This window comes from Myotis brandtii, unplaced genomic scaffold (genome assembly GCF_000412655.1).
Source record: "Myotis brandtii unplaced genomic scaffold, ASM41265v1 scaffold954, whole genome shotgun sequence".
Lineage (NCBI taxonomy): Eukaryota > Metazoa > Chordata > Mammalia > Chiroptera > Vespertilionidae > Myotis > Myotis brandtii.
Genome location: NW_005371937.1, coordinates 1,777,117 through 1,802,975, shown reverse-complemented (window position 1 = coordinate 1,802,975; position 25,859 = coordinate 1,777,117). Strand labels below are relative to the sequence as shown.

Below are 25,859 nucleotides of genomic sequence, written 5' to 3'. Positions count from 1 at the left end.
ATCCTATTTGAAAATAAAGGCATGTTTGCAAAACAAAACATAAATAAATAAATAAACAAACAAACAAACAAACAAACAATTCCTGTTCTCACTTGATCTCATCACTGTTGCTAGTTCTCATGACCAGCTTATCCACCGGAAAGTGTAAGAAAGCAAATCTTCCATTAGCACTTATTGGGCCAAGTGTGACTTTCAAGAATCAAAACCCTGATGGGCAAGGCAGTGCCCTCGGTGTCCCTGGGTGTGTTTGGACAGAACAGACCAGGGACACTCTTTCTTCCAGACTCCAACCAGCCTCCAATGTCTCTGCCAGGCACCACCTTCAGAACCTCCTCAGCCATCCTCACCTCTGAGACCAGCCTACACCGTTTTGTTGTGTTTGTTTGTTTGTTTACCTTAACTTCTTACTGCCAAACAAGCAGGAGCTCCCAGACTCATCAGAATTATTCCATCAAGGTGGAGGCTGCTGTCAACAGCCTGGCCACTGGCCACTCTGCATCTGCGGGCCTCCTACACCTACCTCTTTCTGGGCTTCTATTTCAACTGTATCAATGTGCTCTGGAAAGCATAGGCCTCTTCTTCCTCAAGCTGGTGAAGTGTGAGGGCACTGAGCATCTCTTAAAGATGCAAAACCAGCTCGGTGGCCACACCGTCTTCCAGGAGGAATGGGCAAAACTCAGAACGCCATGGAAGCCGCCGTAGCCTGAACTAGGCCCTTCTGGAGCTGCAGGCCCTGGGTCCTAACCGTGCAAACCCTTCCTGGATGAGCAGGTGAAACTCATCAAGAAGATGGGCGGCCACCTGACTGACCTCTGCAGGCTGCCGGCCCCCAGGCTGCACTCAGCAAGTATCTCTTCGAAAGAGACGACTAGGAGCCTTTGGAGCCCAGAGGCTATTGAGGGGCCCCTCTGCATTCCCCTGGTGTCTTGCTTTTGTCTGAGCCTCTCCCCAAAACTACCAGCCATTCTTTTAACTACCCTGTAGCCCTCTCCCATGTATTGGACCAAATGGAAACAATAAAGCTTTGTGTAGCAAAAAAAAAAAAAAAATTTGCCCAGCGGGATGGTCCTTAAAGTGCAAAGGCACCAGGTGAAGGCAACCAGGGCCTGCATTCTATTACCAGGTTGCATGTGTGACAGGGCTGCTCCAAGGACCGCCTATATGTACCGTATTGGTAATCAGTGCATTCGTAGCCAGCCACCGCCAAAAACAGGATGGCATTCTTCCATCATGATTAGGGGTTTTGTGAGCATTTTGGGGTGGGGGGGACACTTTCTCACTGAAGTCTCTTCCGCCCTATTCACGCTCATTCAGCTCTTTCTGGGGGAAGTAAAAGCTGCAGTGATAATCCCGTAAGTATGACTTGGAAGAGTATAAAAGGTGCAGTGTATAAGCAGTTGGATAAGGAAGCCTTTTATGTTGAGAGTCACTGAATGGGTAGTTGAGGGCAGCATGAGCGGGGAAGGGGCAGACTTTATTTCTACAGCAGTGAGAGAAGTGGGCGCACCATGGCAGTGCGAGTCCTTTAATCACCGATTACTCATTGTCCCTGCCCCTTGTTTCACCTTGCTTCTCGGTGCCAGCCAGCTCCTCACTGCCATTTTGCTCTCAAAGGGGCAGGAGCAAGCAATGAGATTTTTGGTAGGGACCCAGTTTCTCGCTGAATGCCAACTCAGCCAGCTGGCACCGAACAGGCCGAGCCTTCTTCAGAGAGGGTTAGCAAAACCCAAATTAGCATGCTCCATTTTTAAAACTTGCTTTTATTTAAAGACTAATTCATGACAAACAATGGCTCCCCCACTGAGGTCTGGCACCCCGGGGGTTGGCACCCAACCAAACACATGCAACCAATTGCCACCCTGGGATGACACGCAACTAACAAGCTCCATTTTGAGGCAGGAGAGTCACTCAGAATGTAACCCCGGAAGGCAGCGGACACAGAAAAGCTCCTTTCATAACCCTGTCCTACGCTAACCATGGCAGCAAAGTGCCTGAAAAACACTTTTGTTTCCTACACCGATGATTTATCTCCACGAATGTCTGCAAACATGGCTAACTTAGAGGAAGGCGATCAAGGGCACTGCGATCCCCTCATGGTTACTGGAGGCAGGGGCTCTGCCCTTCTCTTTCCTCCAAGGAGTATAAGTTGCCCACTATCTCAAAGCTCTGCTCCTTGCCCTGTCTGCAAATCTACTGACACCTAGCACCTCCCTCAGGCTTTGGTTTAGAATCAGCGGTTCTCAATCTGTGGGTCGCGACCCCATTGGGGGTCGAACGACCCTTTCACAGGGGTCACCTAAATACATCCTGCATATCAGATATTTACATTATGATTCATAACAGCATGAAAATTACATTTATGAAGTAGCAATGAAAATAATTTTATGGTTGGGGGTCACCACAACATGAGGAACTGTATTAAAGGGTTGTGGCATTAGGAAGGTTGAGAACCACTGGTTTAGATGATCAGGACTCCTTCATATAAGCAAAAGCTCTGAAGCCAGGATTCCTAGGTTCAAATCCCAGCTCCACCATTTACTGGTAATTGGTAAGTAATTTAACCCATCTATGCCTCACAAATTGCTTCCCTATCTATAAATTGGAATAATATTAGCATCTGCGTTGTCGGGTTATTATGAGTATGGATAAGTTAATTAATAATGGATATAAAATGCTTCCTAGGTATCATTACTCCTTTATTAAAGAAACTCTTTGAGCCTGGCCAGTGTGTCTCAGTGGTTGAGCATCAAACTGGAAACCAATAGGTCATTGGTTTGATTCCTGGTCAGGACAGGTGCCCGGGTTGTGAGCTCAATTCCCAGTAGGGAGCATGCAGGAGGCAGCCAATCAATGATCTCTATCATCATTGATGTTTCTATCTCTCTCTTCCTCTCTCTTCCCCTCTCTCTAAATTCAATAAAAACTTTTTTTTAAGTAGCGCTTTGAGTCTGAAAGGAAATACTTTGCATTTCAGTCACAGTGTACATCTCCCCATGCACTTCCCAGGGTTTCTGCCTCTAGGCCTTTGCTCACCATTCCTTCCCCTCTTCAGCTGTCCTCCCCCACTGCCCATCCCTGCATGACCAGACCCCTCCTTCACTGCCCCTCTGCAGGGAATCTTCCTTGTATTCCAGTTGCAAGAAATCCCTGCACTCTTGGCTCACCACTGGCATTTCTGCAAACAAATGACAGTATTTTATGTGCCTTTTGGGGTGGGGGACATATTTCCTCTTCTAGACTGATGGCTCCTTCTAAGCACAATGTGTGAATAATTGGCACAGAATAGGCACTCAATGAATAGTTGTTGGATAAGTAGATGGTTGGGTAAAAAAATTGCTCTGCATAAATGAGTAGCTTTATACTATGCTTATGCCAGACACTACTGGTACTTAATGATAAGGACAATTTCTTAAGGACATTCGTAGTTTCTTTGGCTCAAATTAAGAGTTCAACTTAGTGTGTCATTGACTTAGGCTCACAAATCAAACCCACCAGGGGGATTTGTCAATAACTGTTTATGTCTTCTAGGGCTGCCATAACAAAATACTTCAGGCTGGATGACTTAAATAACAGAAATGTATTCTTAACAGTTCTGGAGGGTGAAAGTCCAAGATCAAGGAGTCAGCAGATTTGGTTTCTCCTGAGACCTCTCTCCCTGGCTCGCAGAAGGTACCTTCTTGCTGTACACGTGGTCTTTCTCTGTGCCTGCGCATCCCAGGTGTCTTTTCCTCTTTTCATAAAGACACCAGTCAAACTGGATTAGGGTCCCACTCTTCTGACCTCATTCAACCTTAACTACCTCTTTCTTTAAAGGCCCCATCTCCAATACAGTCTCATTGCGGGTTGGGCTTCAACATATGAATTCTGGAGGGACAAAATGCAGTCCATAACACTCAAAACATAAATATTCTGGAAGTTACTTAAATCCACAGGAGAGAGGGGTGGAGGGGTGGCCTTCATAACCCTCTGCTCATAAGGTGAATCCTCGCATTCAGGCCCTGATTATATTAGCAAACCAGTGGACAAGTGGACACAGATCTGGCATCAAATATGTAACATTTTATTTAGATGAAAAACCCACCTCTCTTCAGAATTTGTGAGATTCAGTTAGGGGCTCAGCCATGCCTTCCTTACAGGTGGAAGAACATCAGCATCCCTGGCAGCAACCACAATACAGTGACATTGGCTTCTGTTAAAGCCACAACCTCTCAAGAACTTCCAGCTAAGCCCTCTAGTCTGCGGCTCACTTCCTATTTATCTGAATCCTATCTCTCTGAATACTAACCTAGAGCTTGATGTAGCCCTGAAAACGAACCAGATTCTCATGCTGGCATTCCTTTCTCCGTTTTCTCGTTCTAATTGCTGCTAACAGCACCCACCATCTGTACTAGATAGTCTGGCTTTCTCACATTGCTTCAAACCACTGCTTCCCGATTAGGTGGATCCACACTTTAACCCATAAGCTGATGGCTCCCTTGGAATGTGTTCTCATCCCTCTCCTAAAACACTTAACACCTTTTACCTGGTAGGATAATGGTATATATGTCTCTCTTGCCAGATTTTTGAACTAGATAAGGTTAGGATTGTGTTATCTGAACCAGCACCTAACGTGACATGGCACACAGCAGACATGCACCAAGAGTCTTCTGCAGTTCACTGAGACTTTGCCAGGATCCTCTCAGTGCTGAGCACCAGATCACAAAGCCATCCAGCTCTACGAGGCGGGAGGTCAATGCTGAGAGACCAAATAGTTGCCAGATTTTTGAACTAGATAAGGTTAGGATTGTGTTATCTGAACCAGCACCTAACGTGACATGGCACACAGCAGACATGCACCAAGAGTCTTCTGCAGTTCACTGAGACTTTGCCAGGATCCTCTCAGTGCTGAGCACCAGATCACAAAGCCATCCAGCTCTACGAGGGGGGAGGTTAATGCTGAGAGACCAAATAGCTCCCTCCGTTTTTAAATTCACAGCTTCTGGCCAGTTGACCCAGAAACATCCCACACCTCCACCACGACTTACCAATTTTTATGAAATAATAAAGAGGAAAGTGAGAGGCGATTAGCTCCATTTCCATTCTCCAGTCAATCATCTCCTAAATTATTCATCAGTTGAAGTATTGCCAAGAAATGTGCAGGCATCTCCCCAGAAGTATAAAGTAGTCATTTTCAACTGAACAATTCACCATTTTATCCATCTGGAAGTCTTATTTATGAAAAAGTGGATGTGGGAGGCATTTTTGACCTTTTGAGTGCTGGGGGAGGTAAGGGAGGTCTAGGTAACATCTGAATGTGGCTTCCCTCCCATCCTCATGTGTTAATGACTTGGAGTTACAGAATCCTGTATTTAAAAAAAGATGTTCTACAATATTTCCTGACCAGTTAAGCATCTGTAACACTGTTCTTAATAGCATAACACTTCTGACTGATCATTTCTGGCAAAAATGAAGTGATCATTGTCACCCTTTCTTCCTTATGATTGATTTAGTGAAAAATAGCCATAATTCATGCTTTCTTGGAGATTACATTCTAGGGGAGGAGACAGTAAAAAATGGAGGTAAACCAACTAAGAAAAGGGGCTAAGAAAAGAGGAAGATGGACATAAGAAAGATGTTAGTATCAGGAATCATAATCTATGGATCAGAAAAATCCTGAAACTAGGGACCTTATATGTAATCAAGTCCAAAGTATGAATATGGCATGAACTCAAAAGAGAAATATTTAGCTTTCAATTGACCTCAGAGACTCTGAATTTCCAGTGACATATACTTCTCTGTCTTCTATTCTAGTCATGTGTTTTTTCCCTACTATTATCACAATTTCTTAGGGGTAATTTTCTGAGCAAGAAGCATAGTGTGCAATTTGCCTTGTCAGTCTCAGCTGATGCTCATTAATGTCCCAACTTTTATATAAGTGATGTACTTTTAAAGGTATTGCAATATGGAGCTAAAACTAATACTTTTTCTTCTATCTTTTTGGCATTTTTTAGAGGAGGGAAGGTGAGCAATAATGTTAAGTTTAGCTTCAACTGCATCTTCAGAAGGTTGCTTAAGCATATTTTGACAGCCTTGTCAATGAGAATGAAGTCCAGGACTGCTAGATACCTTTAATTTTGAAGTGTGTACTTTGGGGTATACATATATGACCTTCCTAGCACATTTTCCTTGAGAGACTTAACCCCATGTTTTATGAAAGATATGTTATATTACACAACTATTAGATGTGAAGTCTTTGAAAATATTTTTGTATTTTTACATTTAAAATTATTTGGTAACATATAATCTTGCTTAATTTTAAAATTTCTCAACACTCACATGCATTTTCAGAAATTCGTAAGAAGTGAGAAAAGCTAACTCATAATGTAGCTCTTACTAAATTTAGTAATTAATGACAAAAGCATAATGTTCCCTTTTGTTGACATTTCATTAACTATCTACTTGTTCTGATTGTGTAATTTCTCCATATACTGAAACCAAAATAATGCTTCTTTTCCTTTCAGTTCTCAATATTTTTCAAGGCCCATGAAAACACAATGGCTCCAGTTGTTAGGTCTGGGTATCCAAAGGTGAAAGAAGCTGTGAAATGTCTGACCCATTCCCAGGTCTCACTCATATGGCACTCGGGGGTGGGTCCCCAAAATAAAGGTGATGCTACTGTACCCATGTACAAATGACTGTAGTAAAATTCCTACTATTAACATAAAGCCTGCTGCAATCTTACTGTGATTTGTGCACTTTTGTCTGTAGTTCCACTCAACTTCACTCAAAAAGATAACCTTGCTTTCCTAGCAAATTTTCAAACCCTAGTGCATAAGAATCAACTAGAGCTCTTGTTTAAAATGGAGATCCCTGGGTCCCTATATCCAAAGAATTTCATTTAATAGATCTAAGTAGAGCCAAGAAAGCAGAATTTTAATCTTCTGAAACCCTGAGGGTTTATACCCCTCCAGAGGAAACGCTGGTTGATAACAGCTGCTGAATGAGTCTTGCCTTGAAATTCTGGACAACGGGAATCAACTTAGGCCCCTCTCTTGACCCTGGCACCCATTAGAACCAATCAGCTTTCAAAAAAGGTTCCCTCCAAAGATCTTGATTTATCTGGTCTGGGTGAAGCTTGGGCACGGGTATTTTTTTAAAGCTACCATATAAACAAATCAAGTAATACAGATGGCCTAAGAATGTTACCTCTTTAACCCACCTACTGAGGCGATGAAAAAGCCTAAACATCCAAAATGAAAACAGAGCAGGAGAGACTAGGCAAAACAAAGACCCATTCAGCCCCAACTGGGCCTCATGGTTACAGCACAAAAAAAGTCTAGCCTTTCCCTTTGGTTTTCATCGGCTGGCAGAGTGATTTAGTAGCTCTATTATAAAAGCAACTCCATTATAATTACAGTGTTTGAATTATAAACAAAACCAAAAAAGATGCAGAAGCAATAGTCTCTTAATCAAAACTGTAAAGCAAGGCAATTTCTAGCTGCAGTTAAAAGCAAACTCTGAGATATTAAGAGTAAACTCTCCAGGCCTTTGATTTCTGTCTCTTTCCTGTAAGAGTGACACCAGACATTTTTTCAATTAAGCAGCTTGACACCCTGAAGAAACCCAGAGTGCATGATTTAATGAGCACATAGTGTATGCATGGTAATGGGAAGGCTGACAGTTTGCTCATGTCAAACTGACAAGAGAGCACTACACATTAGTGAAAAGGTTTTATGGGTCTCTTTTCATTAAATAAGCTCTACAGTTCAGAAACATTCCAATTGTATTGGCAAAGCTGTCACTGCTTGTCCCGGGTGACCTTACTCTTTGTCACTCTCCAAGTCCTCAAGTCTTGACGAAAAAACTTACTTTTAGAAAACAGAGTATGAACACAAAATAGGGACATTTAAAGGTTCTCTGATGTTGTCAGGGTTTATGTGGAGCCTCCTAAGCCATGACTCCATTGATGATGCCACATTACACAGATTCTAACCCAGTGTGTGCCGATTCTTCACAAGCACTGCCGAATAACCTGCATGAGCCATACAAAGGATGCCTATCTGTTAAGTTATTCAACATTTTAGAAGCAGTGCAATGTACTGAAAAAACATGGGCTTCGGTGACAGATAGGTGGGGTTCAAACCCTGACTAAAACCATTCTATGGCCTTGGTCAAGTGACATCACTTCTTTGGAGTAGAGTGTCCTAATTTGTAAAATGTGGACAATCACATCTACTTTGTATGGAGAAGATTGTACAATGCTTCTCACAGTTGCTATAATTTGGGGTACTGAAATAAGTTGACCCATAGAAGTTCAGCGTATGGAGTTTTAAGGAAGTTAACTATAGTCTGACTTTCCTGAAATTTCTACCGTGAACCTTATTTGGAGTTATATAAGAAGGAAAACAATAGGCTAACATTTATGCACCAATGTGGTCTCATTTAAACCTATCAAGATTCTGAAAAACTAGGTGTTATTACCCCATTTTTATAAAATCTGAAAAACAGGAAGGGATCTTAGAATCATATGAAAATTTTCTTTTTTAAAAATATTACTTATTTTACTGGGGTGACATTGGTTAATAGGATCATATAGGTTTCGAGTGTACATTTCTATGATACATGATCTGTATCATGTGAAAAAATTCTAACATGAAACATTTGTGTTTCCCTTTTTGCCCTGTCTACCAGAAAACTCAGAGTCAATTTTTGTGCTCGATGTGTATTTGCAACTCTATTAGCAGCAGTGGTAAGAGGATTTGTTTTCAAATTTTCTATTTATATTCTATTAATCTGACTTTAAATTGGCTATACACCACCACAAATGAAGTACAGATTTCTTAGCTAGCTAGTAAGGTAAAAATGAGCAAGATTTCATATGTTTTATTAAATAGTTGTTGATTTTGTTAAATGATTGTTAGCTTAAAGTGATGTCTCTTAACTCACAATTGAGTTAGTCCTCAAAAAATTCTGGACTCAAAAATACTTAATGTGATCTCACTTGGAATTTTATCAGACAAATATACTCATTTATAATTATGTCATCTTAATGGAATGACCCTTTTATTAATAGTAATATGGTTGCATATACGGATACAATTTTATTATTTTTTTCCTGTTTGCCTCCTCTATTGTCCTCTATTCCTTTTTTCCTGCATTCTTTTTGGATCATTTTAAAAAATGCTTAGTATTCTATTTTTACCCACTATACTTTTAGTGGCTGTTCTGGAGAGTAAAATTCTTGACCTTTCACAGTCTATTTAGAGTTAATTTCATACAAACTCATATAAAATTTGAAAGCCTGGCAAGTGTATAAGTCCATTTACCCCCCCCCCCCCCATTCTTTATGCTACAATTGTCCTATGTTCTGCATCTGTACACAGCACCTTATAAACACCACAGTGTTGTGATTTTTTCATTAAAAGATTCTATGCATTTTAAAGATACTAAGAGGAAAAAATACTCTTTTATATTTACAATCTCTGACAGTCTTCATTCCGTCCTACAGGTGTAAGCTCCCACTTTATCTCACTTTAGCCTGCACAACTTCCTGTAGCATTTCTCCTGGTGCAGATCTGCTGCCAATGAATTCTTAGTTCTATCTGAAAACGTCTTCAATGTGCCTTTATCCTCAAGGATACTTTTACTATACATAGATTTCTCAGTATTTAACAGGTTTTTTTCCTCTGTATTTTAAAAACTGTTTCACTTTTTCTGGCCTCTGTAGTTTCTGATTGGATGTTAGCGCGTATTTAAAGCTTGACCCTGAGAGGTAACGCACCATTTTTCTCTGGCTGCTGTTAGATTTCCTCTTGATTGTTGGTGTCCAGTTTTAGATGTGCCTGGGCATGGTTTTGCTTCAAATGTACCTGTTTGGGGTTGATGGAGTTTCTAGATCTGTAAATGTATGTATTTCACCGAATTTGAGAATTTTTAGCCATTATTTCTTCAAATATTTTTCTGTCCCATTCTCTTTCTCCTCTCCTGAGAATCCAATTACACATAGGGTAGGCATTTATTTTTGTCACATAGGTCCCTGAGGCTCTATTCCTTTTTTCTTTTAAGTAGTTTAAATCTTTTTTCCTTTGGAAAGAAAATTCCTATTGATCACTGTTCAGGTTCACTGGCACTTTCCCCGTTCCTTCTAATGATGGAAGTCCACTCAGTGAATTTTATTTCAAATCTGCTTTTCAGTCTGGAATGTCCGTTGGGTTCTGTTTTCTGTTTCTGTGTGTTTATTCACTGTAAGTGTATTTTTCTGACCTTCCATTGTGTGGGGTTACAATAGCTTCTTTAAAATCCTTGCTAATCACACATCTGGTGATCTTGGGATTCGTCTCAGATGGTTGCCTCTTCACTTCAGAGGATTTACATTTTCTCCGTTTTTCTTATGTTGTGTCATTTTGGGTTGTATCATGAGATTGTATGAATACAAATATGGTGTGAAGCCTTAATGCTCTTTGAAGAACACTGATTTCTTTGTCCTAGCAGACAATTTCCCTGGTTACACTCAAATTGAAAACTCCCTTGGTTGGCAGCTCAAATCTCAGTTCAGGTCTTCTATCTTAGCTGTGCTAGTAGGCGTGTGGCTCAAGGGTCAGTCAAAAATGTGGGCAGTGGCCCTAGTCAATTTGGCTCAGTGGACAGAGTGTCAGCCTGCAGACTAAAGGGTCCTGGGTTTGATTCCAATCAAGGGCATATGCCTGGGTTGTGGGCTTGATCTCCAATAGGGGGTATGCAGAAGGCAGCCAATCAATGATTCTCTCTCATTATTGATGTTTCTATCTGTCTCTTCCTCTCCCTTTCTTCTGAAATCAATAAAAATATGTTTTTAAAAAATGTGGGCAGTGTTTGTGCATAGAACTGTGAGCTTCCCTTGTCTGCCTCTCTCTTTTCCAGGATTCTAGCTGTATTTTCCAGGGACTACGCTTACCTTGAACTCTGTTCTTTGGGTTTTCAAACCAAAATGACAGTGGGTTTTCTACTGGCATTAGCCACCTGGAGTCATGTAACTCAACCTGCCTTTAGTCCACCAGTTGTCAAATGGGGAATTCACTCGGCTTGGTCCCTGCTTCCAAGTTCTGAATTTCAATGCCCCTCTAGCAGGGTTTTCTACTGGCATTAGCCACCTGGAGTCATGTAACTCAGCCTGCCTTTAGTCCACCAGTTGTCAAATGGGGAACTCAAATGGGGAACTCACTCGGCTTGGTCCCTGCTTCCAAGTTCTGAATTTCAATGCCCCTCTAGCACCTGCTGGCTTATTTCCACTGTCCAATGGCACCAGGTAATTCCCCGCCCCCTTCTTCATAGTTGTCACCTGTGTCAGGTTCAGTAGAGCCATACTACAAACAGAAACAAGTAGAAACATTTAGAAAATGTTCCTTTGCTTTTTCTAGTTCCTCTGCTCAAAATACTTAGCCTCCACCCATAACCTCAACGAGTGATACTGGGTTTCGGTTTCAAGCAAACAGACTCAGAGCTTCCCTGATCAACTTGCCAAGTACATGCGGAGATTTGGAAAGAAAGCACAGCACAAAGTGAAATGATAAACAGCAATGAGATCATGCCCATCGATGGGCAGCATTCATCTCAGAGCAATGAGGCTTGTACAGGATCGTGGCTACAAAGATTATCTACATGGTATTTTTTGCCATGTTCTTTATTTTACCTTATTTTTTTGGTCTCAGATATCTCTATATCCTGCCTCATTGGAAACTTCAATAGGTAATGTACTAAGAGAAAGAGAATACTGAATATAGCATCCTTAAATACCAACACAGAGTTGGTACATGCGCATTTCCTCCTAATAATATTCCTAAGGCTTCCATATCTTGAGAGGTTTTATAAGCCAGGCATCTTGCTAATCATTTTACATAAATTGTCATTCAATCCTTCATAATCATTCTATGAGGTAATTCCTATAATCAGACTCATGTTATAGAGAAAGAAACCAGAATTCAGAGAGGTTAAGTGAGCTAACTGAGATCACACAGCACTTACCGAAATCCAAGTCAGTCATCTCAGAGGAAAAGCAGCAGAGAGTGTGTAACTGGGGCTCGGAGTACATGCCCTTTACTTTAGGTAAGAAAAGAAGTCTTTCCAAGCAGGAGGAATAAGTGAGGACTCTAACACTCAAAGTTATATTCTACAATTCCGCTTTCCACTAATTACTGGTATTAAAATGCCCCTCCTTTGGATGCATATTTTATATTGACAGTTTTCGTGTGTGTGTGTGTGTGTGTGTGTGTGTGTGTGTGTGTGTGTTTAAAGCCTTGTTTCATGGCTTAAAAACAATAGCCAGAACAATAGCTCAAGACCAAACAATTCCATGCAGAGACTCCAGTAAAGAGGCTGCGATACCAGGGCTCCATGTCACCACACTTACTGTCCTCACACCTTCTGTTTTCCAGGTAAACTCTAAGGAGGCAGGTGGTTCAGCAGAGAGGAATCGGGCACATTAAGGAGTGAAGACACCTCCTCCTCCCACCACAATCTGCATTTGGTGATACTTCTAGACGATGCAGCAATGTCGCACAGTCTTACAAATTCTAGGAGCAATCCTGCCTAACTTGTGAACTTTGCATAAACCCAAGGGTGTGACTGTGGAATGAGAAAGGAAGGCAGGGTCAGCCGTTAGTAGGCAGGCAATGTAAAGTGGAAGCCGGAGACAAGGTCTTGACTAGAAGCAACCAAAGGAATACAGTACCTTTGTGTACTGGCACAGGGCTGCTCAATGTCTGTATTTACTAAATGTGTGAAATCGTTTGCTGAGACCTCACAGTGGGAAATGTTGCTAAGGGAGTGAAAATGAGAAGGGGTGACAGAAAAGGACAGGAGTGTGTATATATGCATGAAATCCAGGAGGGGTGACGAACACAGTCTACTGACATCATGCCAGGGAAATTTCACCACATTAGCTCATTTCTGCATACTCAAGATAGCCAGTGAAACCATTCAAAGACACAGGAAGACAAGGGACTAGTTTGCCCTCTCTTCAAGACTTTTTATAAGATTTATCCTTCGTTGTTGCTAACACAGGACACTAGGACTTACTCTGGCCAATGACAGGCCCACCTGCTTTCAGAGATGTTTCATATCAGAAGCATCCTCCTGCTGCTCCCAATTTCATTCCAATTCCACGATCATGCTCAAAGCCATGCAGACAAAACAACCTGACCCTAACTGTTTAACCTGACATTACACATACCAATTATTAAACGTGTGTCGCTGTCTGGTGAGGGGAGAATAATGTAACAACATGTCAACCAGGTCACAGGCTACACTTCACAAAAAGCAAGGGGAGTGGTTCCTTCAAAACGTGAAGGCATCCATCTTCTACTAAATTGACATACCCCATTTTAAAAACGGCAGCTACAAATAGAAGTCGAGAGAGGGTCAATTCTCAAAGGGAACAAGCCCTGAGAAAAGCTGTTTTACGTTTACTATTATAAGGATGCCCATAGTACGTCAATTATAACAAACTCTGTTAAAAAATTTAAAAGTAAATAAATGCTACCTCTCCAACTACTGTTACCTCCTCGGTGCTCAGTGGCAGGATGCAGAAAGCTTTCACAGAGGGTAGAGGCAGGCAGGTGGTCCTGGGATACCTACAACAAAAACAATAGATTCGGATGATTTCAGCAGTGACCTGAATGGCTTCTAGGTACAACTCCATTAGGCGCATTCCCCACAAAGACAGAGTTAGCGGCTGCACTGGTATGGGTAAAGGACAGAACACAGGCACACACATGATCTCCGTAGGTAGTAAATTATTCTGCATGAGAGAGACTGTGGCTCAAGACTGGCTTATGCGACTCACACAAGGTCACATGAGGGAGAGACAGAATGGAGCCTGGACATTCCGTCTTCTCATTTCTGCTCTAGGACTGTTCTCTGCATTACCCCGCCCCCCGCCCCCGCCCCGCTCAGAGCTACCAGTCCCGGCACCGGGCACTGGGACTTTGTATTGTACAAAGACAAGGCCAAACCACGAGTCGGGTAGGCAGAGTTCTCTGGCTTTGTGGTGGTCTGCGCCAAACCATCTGTCTGAAGAGTATTCTGTGGGTCACTTTTCTTCCTTGGCTTTGAAACCCTGGTGTCCACAGACTCTGAGAAAATCTGACAATGGAAGGAACAGGGGGTTTTGGTCCACGTGGCCCGAGTTTGAATACTTAGTAAGCCATTTACTGTATCAAGCTTTTGCAACAAGGATTCAGAATCTGGAGAAGGGGCTGCGAACAAATGGATACACTAGATAAGAAATAAAAATTTAGAAGGCATGGGGAAAAGCCAGGTGGAAGCCTCACACTCTAACAGAGTGGCTCCCTGAATCTACGGACCCATTGCTTTTTATTTACTAGAATACACATTTGCCCTTCAGCAAAGTAAACAGACATATCAAAGGTAAGGTTTGGTAAACAATAAAAGATTACCAGGTTAGGAGATGGCCTTCAGCCACCACTGTCTCCACAGAACAATCGGTGCATAGCTTTTAGCCCTTGCTAAAGCCCTAAGGTCCATCAGCCTTCTGACGGACCTCTCGCATTTACTATGCTACTAGAATACACATTTGCCCTTCAGCAAAGTAAACAGACATATCAAAGGTAAGGTTTGGTAAACAATAAAAGATTACCAGGTTAGGAGATGGCCTTCAGCCACCACTGTCTCCACAGAACAATCGGTGCATAGCTTTTAGCCCTTGCTAAAGCCCTAAGGTCCATCAGCCTTCTGACGGACCTCTCACATTTACTATTCAAACTACTTTTTGGTCTTTACCTCCAGCAATTTACTATCTCTGTATCTCATACACTTTCCACCTCTATCAAGTGGCCATAACATGTGACGGGTATATCTATCAAGAGGATACATTTTTTAAAATAAGGACAAAGTACCCAGCACAGTTCCTGGCATGAGTTAGATGAGCAGGCAGTGAGAGCCCTGAGCCCCACCCCCCCTGCAGGGACAGCTCTGGGGCAGAGGAGTGACAGGAGGCCAGAAAGGCCAGCCTGCCCACAAACCACTCAATGCAGTGTACCCATCCTCCTGCTGTCAGGCCCTCTCGGCTCTGACCGCCACCTCTGCTTCACCTTCTCTGAAATAAAAAGATCATAATTACAAGCACCTATTCCTTTCCTCAGATGTGTTTAAAGGTAATTATTTCCTTCTTATCTAATGGTTTCTGTTTATATAATACTGTGTGACCTGCTCAGTGCAATAACTAAACACAAATAATCATTCATTCAGCAAATAACTACTGAGTTCCTACTAAGGTGCCAGGCACTGTTCTCCATAGCAGTGAAAATCCCACCTTCATGCCTACATTTTGGTTGGGAAGGCAGACAATAAACCTAAAACCACAAAATGCGTGTTTGGTTGAATAGTGCCACGTGCTCGGAGAAACAGAGTGGGAAAGGAGATGCTGAGTGTTATGATTGAATTAGGGCCCTCTCCCCCGCCCCAAAAAAAGATATTTCAAGTCCTATCCCCAGTACCTAAGAATGTGACCTCATTTGGAAATAGGATCATAAGAGACGTAGTTAATTAAGGTGAGGTCATACTGAAGTAGAAGCAACTCCTACTCCAGTGTGACTGGCGTCCTTGTGAGAAGGTGGCCATGTGACAGCAGACACGCACAGGGAGAAGGCAAGCTGTGCAGCTGTGAGCCCAGGAGGCCCAGGCAGCACACTCACTCCACTGAGCCAGGAGGAGGCGGGGGAGGCCGCCCTGCAGGTTGCAGAGGGAGCACGGCTTTAGACTCCCAGTTTTCCAGAACTGAGGGACAATCAATTCTATGGTCTCCAGCCACCCAATTTGTGGTACTTTGTTACAGAAGCCCTAGCAAACGAATATAGTGAGTTTGGGGAAATTGTAGCATTTTTAAGCAGAGATCAAGAAAGATCTCAATGAGAGGGTAACATTTCAGGAAAGATTCAATGAGGTATAGAAGATACCTCTGGATAAAGAAAGTTCCAGGTAGAAGGAACAGGAGATGCAAAGGTCCAGGGCAGGAGAATGCTTGGTGTGTTTGAGGAACAGCAAACACTTCAACTGATGGTTAGTGTTTTAAGGATGAAACTCAAAACTTTTTTGATGATCAGTGAGACTGGTGGTGACTCCTCCCAGGTTGGCTCAGCTCAGAGGGCTGAATTTAAGTCCACCAGCAGAGGGGACCATCTGTCACTTGGAAAGACACTGAGCCTCAGCGGGAGAACAGAAGGCCACCAGTCGCCACCATCTCCAGCACATACCAGTGCCTCTGGAACTACAGGGAAGAGGGACACACATTTCAAAGTAAACTGAGAGTGTGCCCGGGACATCTTTTCAACACTTGCAAAAGGCTCATTTTAATTTCTAGAATCAAGGGAACAATATGCTTGATTAGTTCTTCAGCCGATTTAGCAATTTTGCTTTTCATATTTCTGTCCTTGAAGCAAGTTTGCCATTAACCTTATATGTTCTAGGGCTTGAGATTAGACATTTTCTCCCTCTAAAATGAAATTTTTGCTTTAAAAAAACACTTAGCTTTCTGATAATTAATTTTTGCTGCTAATAACCAAAAGATCCTCTTTGAGACAAGGAGGTCATTCTTTAGAGAGGTTAGAAGTATGAAGAATGTTCCTTTTCTCCCTGGAGAGAGAATCCATGGAGGAAAAAAGTTTACTGGAAAGAAAACTTGGTAATCATAAAGCGAAAGCCCGAAAGGTTGGGTCAATATTGTGTGTTTAAAAATGCCTTATATGCACACTTATTTGTGAGACCTGAAGGCCGTGAAGCAGCAGCTAGCCAAATCCATTAAGATAAATCTGGCCATACCCACGCCTCACATAAGGCAACTCGGAGGCAGAAGGTACCAATTCAGTTCTGGATCTGCCTCCATTGCTTCACCCCATCATAGCCCTAATATTTAAAATTATCCCTTTGTGTCTGTCATGCTGCAGATGGGGTTTGAGTTGGTTTCTATCAATAAAACAAACAAGGTAGAAGGGGATGTTATGAATAAGTTACTGATGTAAATGTACTATTTTTGCCTTTGGATTTGGGTGATGATAAACATGATTCCACACATGGAAAGTAGATTGTTCAGAATTACTACACTTGCTTCGTTTAATTTATCTGAGGAAGTACTTATACTAATATGGCTGCTCTGCACGCAATAAGCATTGGATTTCCAAATGAACAAAGGAAGTACGTGAGGACTCCTTATAAATGGGCTGCAGCAAAGGGCATTCAGCAAAGGGCTGTGCACCAAAGAAGATGGGCAAAAAGCCTCCCACTCAACCCTGAAGATGAAAACAGCCATCATATGGCCTCAGACTCTACATTCTTTGCTCCTGGCTAATGATATGCTGAAGCCTTACAATGAAATGCTGGGGAACTGTTGCTATTTGGGGTTGTCACAAGGTAACATTACATTATTCGGGACAAATGAGGACACTATCAGTTCATTCCTCTGGGTCATAAATTGATGATGCTTTAGCAAACTAGCATAAGGAGGCAATTTTGCATAGTGGTTAAGAATGTGCATTCGAAGCCTGGGCTCTATCAACCAAATGACTGCATCACTCTACCTAAATCATCAATCTTTGTCATGCTCACGTCCCTCATTGGCAAAATGGGGATAATAATTTTGTCTGCCTCATAGAGTTATGAGGGGGGCAATTTGTGGAAAGGGTCTGGAACATGGTTAGAATTCAAGAATAGTGCTATCACTTTTTTAAAAAATCATCGCCATCACTTTTATTATGTTTAACAGTATTCTCATTTTCATCCATTATCCTCATTTTCACCCATTATCCTCATTTTCACAGCAAAGGAAAACATCTACAAAATGAAAGGCAACCTATTGAATGGAAGACAATAATTGCAAATCATATATCTGATAAGGGGCTATTGTCCAAAGTATACAAAGAACTCATACAATTCAATAGCAAAAAAAAAAAAATACTATTAAATAATGGAAAGAAAATCTTGAATAGACATTTTTCCAAAGAAGACATAGAGATGGCCAACAGGTACATGAAAAGATGTCAATATCACTGATCACTAGGAAATGCAAATCAAAACCACAATGGGAAATCACCTCACACTTGTTATAGTGGCTATTATGAAAAAGTGTTATGATAAGTGTTAGTGAGGATGTGAAGAAAAGGGAACCCTTGTGCACTATTAGTGGGAATGTAAATTGGTGCAGCCACGATGGAAAGCAGTATGGAGGTTCCTCAAAATTTAAAAATAGAACTACTATATGATTTAGCAATTCTACTTTTGGGTATTTATGCAAAGAAAACAAAAACACTGATTCATAAAGATGCATGCACCATTATTTACAATAGCCAAAATATTGAATACACATGTCTATCAATGAATGAATGGATAAAGAAATTATTATAGATAGATAGATAGATAGATAGATAGATAGATAGGAAGATAGATAATGTAATATTATTCAGCCATAAGAAAGAATTAAATCTTGTATTTGTAACAATATGCAACCTTCTAGACAATTTGCTAAATGAAATAAGGCAGACACAGAAATACAAATACCACATGATTTATCTTATATGTGGAACCAAGAAAACAACATCAAACTCATAGATACAGAGAACAAATTGGTGGGTGCAAGGGGTGGGAGAGAAATGGATGAACTTTTAAAATTTTTAAATAAATTGAATTTTAAAATGTTTAAGTTCATTAAAAGCACAACTTACCACCTTGTTTGGCAATTAATTACTTTCATTCACTTAACAGTTAGATATTGAGTATCTAATAAGTGCCAGGGACTAGGCTAGGGGCTGGAGTACTCAGGTGATCAAAGTCAAACATGATCTCTGCCTCCCGGGAGTTACTACAGGAAGCGAGAAAAGCCAGACACTCACAGGGAGAGTATCTTCTCCATCTGAGGGAAGAGCTCTAGAAACTGAAACAAAGGACTTTGATTTAAACCTGAGACCTGATAGGTGGGAAGGAGGTAGACAAGGGGCAGAAGGATGGCTTTTTAAGGTGAGAGAACACAACATTCAAAGGCATGGAGTAGATAGTGTGTCTTCATTGTTATTGGAAGTCAGTGCAAACTGCCCATTGGATAGTTCACTTTCATTGAACAACTATATATCAGATACCTACTATGAGCAGGCACTGTGCTGAGCCCTGGGACAGGACGGTAAGCAAGACTGACTCTTGCTCTCACCCTTACCTCCAAATACTTACTCCCTCTGTTTGAAAATGCACTGAAGTCATTATTAACTTTATAACCAATAAATTCTATCTTTAGTTTTTATTCCAAAGAGATTCCACGTGCATGGAGAAACTGTGATGCTTTCTCTGGTCAGACAAGGAATGCTACATAAGCCAAATAATTCCCTTTCTTCCTTGGGGCCTACCAACTTATACTAGCAAGGAGGTCATGTTTCTGTGTTCTGATTAATTGTTCTATTACTTGCATAGTACCTTTAACTTAGTCAGCGGCCTCAAATTCTTTGGGAAGTTGATAGAAGAGGGGAAGCAATGGATAGGAAAAGAGGGACAGAGAGCAAGTTTCTTGAGGTCTGGGAATTGTCCGATGGACCTTTTGTAGTTTTCATGGTAGCAAACATGGGCTGAATGAAAGGCAGTTAGTAACTTCTGATTGATGACTGACTAAATGAAGAATACAAAGCCTCCTGAATCAACTTGGGCTCAATTATGAGGGAGAAAAAGTGAAAGTTGCTTACTTCTCTCTAATCTTCATTTGAGAGGGAGAGCTTAAAACCGTGGTTAAAAAGCTCAGCACAATCGTTACTGTACAGCAGTTTAATAACCAAACAGGAGAACCTTTGAGACCACAAGAGAAATGTCATAGTTTAACTGACCTCTCGCTGATGGAAAAAAATGTTAAGCTTCTTTATGACAAAATGGAAATACATTTGCAATTCTATTTCCTAATGTTCTCTCAGTTATTTGGAGGGGCGAGGGAGATTGCTAGTTCTTTTGTTTCAAAACTCCATGCTGTGAAAATGAAATTGTAATATAATTATCTGGTTAACTACCAGGAGAAGGGGGGATATTTTTAGAAGTTTGGAAGACACCTACTTTATCAATATTAGAGAACTGTAGAGTTCTGTCTTGTTCACAGCTAAAGCCATCCAATTCATATAACAACAACAAATGTTACATTTAAGGAGGTATTAAAGCATCTCAATCTTGCCATTAATTCAACATATTAGTGAGACTTTCTGACTTAATCCCCAGTCATGAACTGTCTGTTGATATCATGGCAGTAATATTGTAGCAGTGAAGAGTGTATAGTTTGCTTCAGGTACCTGGCTAAGGCCAATTTCATGATGCTTCAACTCTTGTGACAGGTAGAAAAGTAAATCATATCTGTATTCCCCTAAGATGAAATCATTTCTGTATTCTCGTAAGATGAAATCATTTCTGCATTCCTAAGAAACTCTTCAGTGCTAACAAGTACACCAACTAGTTGATAAACTGGAAAGAAAACAGTATTAAGTGATGGCACTCCAGGAAACAGTTAAAAGGAGAAACTCAGAAAATAGGATTGTGAAGATAGATAATGAGATTCTCAGAACAGTATGGTGAGGGAAGGAAGAAGTCGAATAGCATACGTTTTTAAAAGGTAAGTTATTCCTAAAGCAATTACTTAAATGTGAGAGTTCCTCTCACGGTTCTCAACCTTAGACTCTGAAAGGGAACTTCTTATAATGCAAGACTAAGAGAGCCAATTACTTCAGCACCAAGACATCCTAAATCTTTGGACTTGGCAGTTCAAAAAAACTCTTGGAAAGAGTATAAATTCCCCACTAACGACTCTGACTTTATACATGCAGACTCTAAAGGATGAATGAAAACTAACCAATTAGACAGCAAAGCAGAGAAGAGGGAGCACTGAGTGACGGACCTCCCAGAGTTTCAGTTGTGCCTCCACCCCAACAAGCTCGGAGCTCTAGATCATATTTGTAATAAAAATCATAATCATAAAAATTGATAATTACACAGCATCTAGTATTCCAGGAACTTTCCATTCTCTGCCACATCTCCTGTAATTTTTATAATGCAGTCTTTATAAGCTATGTGGAGAAATTATCATGCTGGAGAAGAGAGGTAAGTAGTTTGCCCAAGACCACCGGGCACTGAGTGGTGGGGTCAGGATCCTGAGGGGAGCAGAATTTGCCCCCCCCCGCCCTAAAATATGGCTTTGGGGATAGTGATTATTTTAAGTTGGTTATTTTTAAGAAACAAAGACTCAGAAAATGTATCACCACTATGCTGTATACTTGAAACTAATATAAAATTGAATGTCAACTGTAATTAAAAAGTAAGTAAATAAAAATTTAAAAACATAAAAACTCAGAAAGAACCTTTGATCTTCCCTTAACTGCCTGAAAGAATTTAGAGAGCTTGTGCCAGGAAGGGAGATGTCATCACAGACAGCTACGGTTTAATACCAACCAGTGTGTGATAGGCAGGGAGGAGCGTAGCAAAGTCCTCTGTGTCCCATTGCTAAAAATAGCCCCACAAACATTTTATTTATCAAACTTTTGCTTTTCTATCTATGGGTGAATTGCCATCCTGCACTCTGAAGTCTCAATCCACAACCTTCTCCCTTCTCTTAGCTCCAGATGGCACAGAAGCCTTAACTGCCGATCTGTCCCAGGTCTCATATTGGAACCCCCTTGTGTACACACATGATAAGTTTTCTCCTGTTAATCTGTCTCATGTTAATTTGATTACTAGTCCAGCCTGAAAAATTTAGAAAGGCAGAAGGAAAGCTATTTTTTTTTTAATTTCTACACTTCAAATACAAAACTCTCCAACCCCAGAGCCCAACCCTTACCCACCACTCTGCAGACAAACTCAGTCACCTGCTAGGATGCTATAAAAGGTACTAAGATTTAGGAGGCAAGATAGAATAATAGGAAAATCTCGGGTTTAACGTGACTATGTGGCCCAGGAGAGCAGCTTCTTCTCCCCTTTTTTAAATTAAGCCTTTTATTTTGACATAATTGTAGACTCACAAGCAAGTTCATAGAAAAAAATACAGAGGTTCCATGTACCCTTTACCCAATTTCTCCCAATGGTAACATCTTGCAAATATACAATACAACAATAGCACACCAGGATATCAACATTGAAACAGTCAGATACAGAATGTCCCATCCCCACAGGGACCCCCCCCCCCATTGCCCTTCAATAGCCACACCTATCTCCTTCCCACCCCATCAGCACTTATATGATTTTGTCATTTCAGGAAAGTTATATAAATGGAATCACACAGTATGTAATCCTTTGGGATTGGCTTTTTTCTCCTCAGCTTAAATCTCTGAAGATTCAACCAAGTAGTTGCTGCCAAGTGGTTGCATGCATCAATGGTTCATTGCCAAGCAGCATTACAAGATATGAATGAACCAGTTGGTTTAACCATTCACCCAGTGAAGGGCACCTGGGCTGTTTTCAGTCTGGGGCTATTACTAATAAAGCTTCTATGAACAGGTTTTTGTGTGACCATAAATTTTCATTTTCTTGGGATAAAGGTCCAGGAGTATGGTAAGTGCATGTTTGTTTTTATAAGAAACTGACAAACTAGTTTCCCCAATGGCTGTGCCATTTGCCATTCCCACCAGCAATATATGAGTAATTCAATTTCTCTGCATCCTATTGTTTTAATTTTACTTATTCGGATAGGTGTATAGTCACATATCACTGTGGCTTTAATTTGCATTTCCCTGATAGCTAATAATGTTGAACATCTTCTCATGTGCTTACTTGCCATCTGTATAACCTCTTCAGTGACTTGTCTCCATAACTTGAACATTTTCTAATTGGGTGGTTTGTTTTTTTACTGTTGAGTTTGAGAGGTCTTTGTATATTCTAGATACCTGTTCTTTTTCAGGAGTGGTAGATATGTGGTTGGCAAATATTTTCTCCTAGTCTGTAGCTTGTTTTTGCCTCCTCTTAACAGGGTCTTTCACAGAACAAAAGTCTTAATTCTAATGAAATCTAATGTATCTTTTCTTCCTTTTATGGAGTGTGTTGGTAACAAGTCTAAGAATTCTTTGCCTAGCACTAGATCCTAGAGACAGTCTCTTATGTTTTCTCCTAAAAGTTTTATAGTTTTACATATAAGTCCATTATACACATTAAGTTACTTTTTATATAAGTTGTGAGACTTATTTTTAGGTTCATTTTTTACCAGTTGCTTCAGGACCATTTGTTGAAAAGACTTTCTTTATTCCATTGAGGAACATTGCACTTTGTCAGAAACCAGTTGGGTCTGTTTTGGGGGTTCCTTATTCTGATCCCTTGATGTATGTATCTATTCCTCCATGAATAAATAGCCAATATTGTTTTAGCTACTCTAGTTTCTGGTTTTCATATGTGCATGATCTTGTATATACAGCAAAATTATGCTGGGATTTTTATAGCAACTACATTAAACCTGTATATCAATTTGGAAAGAATTGGTATCTTCTACTATGCTGGGACTTCCAAATCATGATATGTCTCTCCTCTTATTGTGATTTTCTTGGATTTCTTTCACCAGCATTGTATCAGTTTTAGCACATAAGCTCTGTAAATGTTTTATTAGATTTATACATAAGTATTTCATAATTGTGAGCATGTTCATTGGCTGTATACAGAAATACAATTGATTTTTTAAATTATTTTGTATCCTATAACCTTATTGAGCTCACTTAGTTTTAAGAACTTTTCTTTGTTTTAGATCACTTAAGGATTTTCAAGGTAGAAAATCATGTCATCTGGAATAGTGACAGTTTTCTTTCTTCCTCTCCATCTATAAGCCTTATGTTTCCTTTTATTGCCTTGACTGAACTTCCTGTTCTGTGTTGAATAGGAGTGTCAAAAATAAACATCCTTCCTGAATTTAAAAGAAAGCATTCAGTGTTTCATCATTAAATAGAATGTTATCTGTGGGTAATAAAACAATGTCCTTTACCACGTTGAGAAAATTCCCCTCTATTCCTATTTTCTGAGAGGTTTTTTTTTTTAAATCATAAATCAATGTTGAATTTTGGAAAATGCTTCTTTCTGCATCAATTAATACAATCTATGGTGAATTACATTGATTGGCTTTTTAATACTGAACTAGCCTACCATGCCTGAAATAGGCCGCATTTCCAGCCGTGGGCAAACTACGGCCCGAGGGCCGGATCTGGCCCGTTTGAAATGAATAAAATTAAAAAAAAAAAAAAGACCGTACCCTTTTATGTAATGATGTTTACTTTGAATTTATATTAGTTCACACAAACACTCCATCCATGCTTTTGTTCCGGCCCTCCGGTCCAGTTTAAGAACCCATTGTGGCCCTTGAGTCAAAAAGTTTGCCCACCCCTGGGTTATAGTGTAAAATCCTTTTTTATTCTGAGTTCAATTTGCTAATATTTTGTTAAGGAGTTTGTGTCTATATTCATAGGTCTTTAGTTTCCTTTTCTTTTTTTTACATTGCGTTTACCTAGCTTTGTTATCTGGGTAATACTAGTTTCATAAAGTGAATTGGGAAGTGTTCTCTTCTATTTCCTGAAGAGTCAGTGTAAAGTTGGTGTTAATTCCTCTTTCATTGTTTGGTAGAATTCTCCAGGGAAAACATCTGGGCCTGGATATTTCTTAAGAGTTAAGAATTATGAATTCTATTTCCTTAATAGTTAGAGAGCCATTCAAATTCTCTATTTCAAGTTGGGTGAATTGTGGGAATTTATTTTCTGAGGAAGTGGTCTATTTTCTCTAAGATGTTAAATTTCTATGTGTAGAGTTGTCCATAGTATTCCTTTATTATCCTTTTTTATATATGCCGGCCTATCATAATATCCCGTTTCATTCCTGGTATAGGTAACTTATGCCTTCTGTGTTTTTTTCCTTTGTCAGTCTTCTTAGATGTTTGTCAATTTTATTAACTTTTTTGAAGAGCTAACTACTTTGGCTTTCTTATTTAATGTTTGCCTGACATAGCTCTTTTCACATTTTACTTTTTTTTTCTTTTAATATATTTTTATTGATTTTAGAGAGGAAGGGAGAGGGATAGAGAGATAGAAACATCAATGATGACAGAGAATCATTGATCGGCTGCCTCCTGCACACCCCCTACTGGGGATTGAGCCCGCAACCCAGGCATGTGCCCTTGGCCGGAATCGAACCTGGCATCCTTGACTCCGCAGGCCGATGCTCTATCCACTGAGCCAAACCAGCTAGGGCCACATTTTACTTTAATCTGCCTCAATTATTATATTTGAAATGAGCTTATTATACAGTATATAGCTGGATCATGTTTTTAAAACAACCGCCAATCTCTGGTTTTAAGTAGTATATTTAGACCATTTAGCTTAAATGTAATTATTGCTATTTTAGGACTTAACTTACCATTTTATTTTTGTTTGTTTTCTATTTGTCCTCTCTGGTTTGTGTTTTTCCATTTTCTGCATTCTGCCTTCTTGCATACTACTTGAACATTTTTGGAATTCTATTTTGAATTACCTAAAGTGTTTTTAAGTCCATTTCTTTGTATAACTTCCTTAGTGGTTATTTCAGGTATTACATATTTATTCATAAATTATCACAAACTACTGGTGTCATTTTACCAGTTTGAGCAAAGTTTAGAAAACTTACCTCCTCTTTTGTCTCTTTACTCCCATTTATAATATATTTATCTTAAATATTTCCATCCTTTGCATCCACATCAAAGAGTATTGTAATTTTTGCTTCAGTGTTCAAACAAAATTTAAGAATCTCCAGAGGAAAAGGTAAGCCACTGCATTTACCGATACCTTTGCTTACTGTGCTTTTGTCCTTCCCTGGTGTGCCAAGGTTCTACCTTTTAAATCATTTCCTTTCTGTTATCCCTTCTTTTAGAGCAGGTCTACTGGTGACAC

The 25,859-nt window shown here is 40.3% G+C and overlaps 2 long non-coding RNA genes across 2 annotated transcripts in view; both read left to right on the top strand.

Moving 5' to 3' along the window:
- The window catches only part of LOC102244715, a 44,246-nt gene extending 30,353 nt beyond the window's left edge, over positions 1-13,893 (top strand). Inside the window, exon 5 of the long non-coding RNA XR_314705.2 lies at positions 12,390-13,893. This is a non-coding gene — a long non-coding RNA (uncharacterized LOC102244715). The remainder of the gene's footprint in view (positions 1-12,389) is intronic.
- Positions 13,894-22,461: 8,568 nt separating this feature from the next.
- The window catches only part of LOC102245012, a 103,633-nt gene continuing 100,235 nt past the window's right edge, over positions 22,462-25,859 (top strand). The window contains exon 1 of the long non-coding RNA XR_314707.2: positions 22,462-22,521. This is a non-coding gene — a long non-coding RNA (uncharacterized LOC102245012). The remainder of the gene's footprint in view (positions 22,522-25,859) is intronic.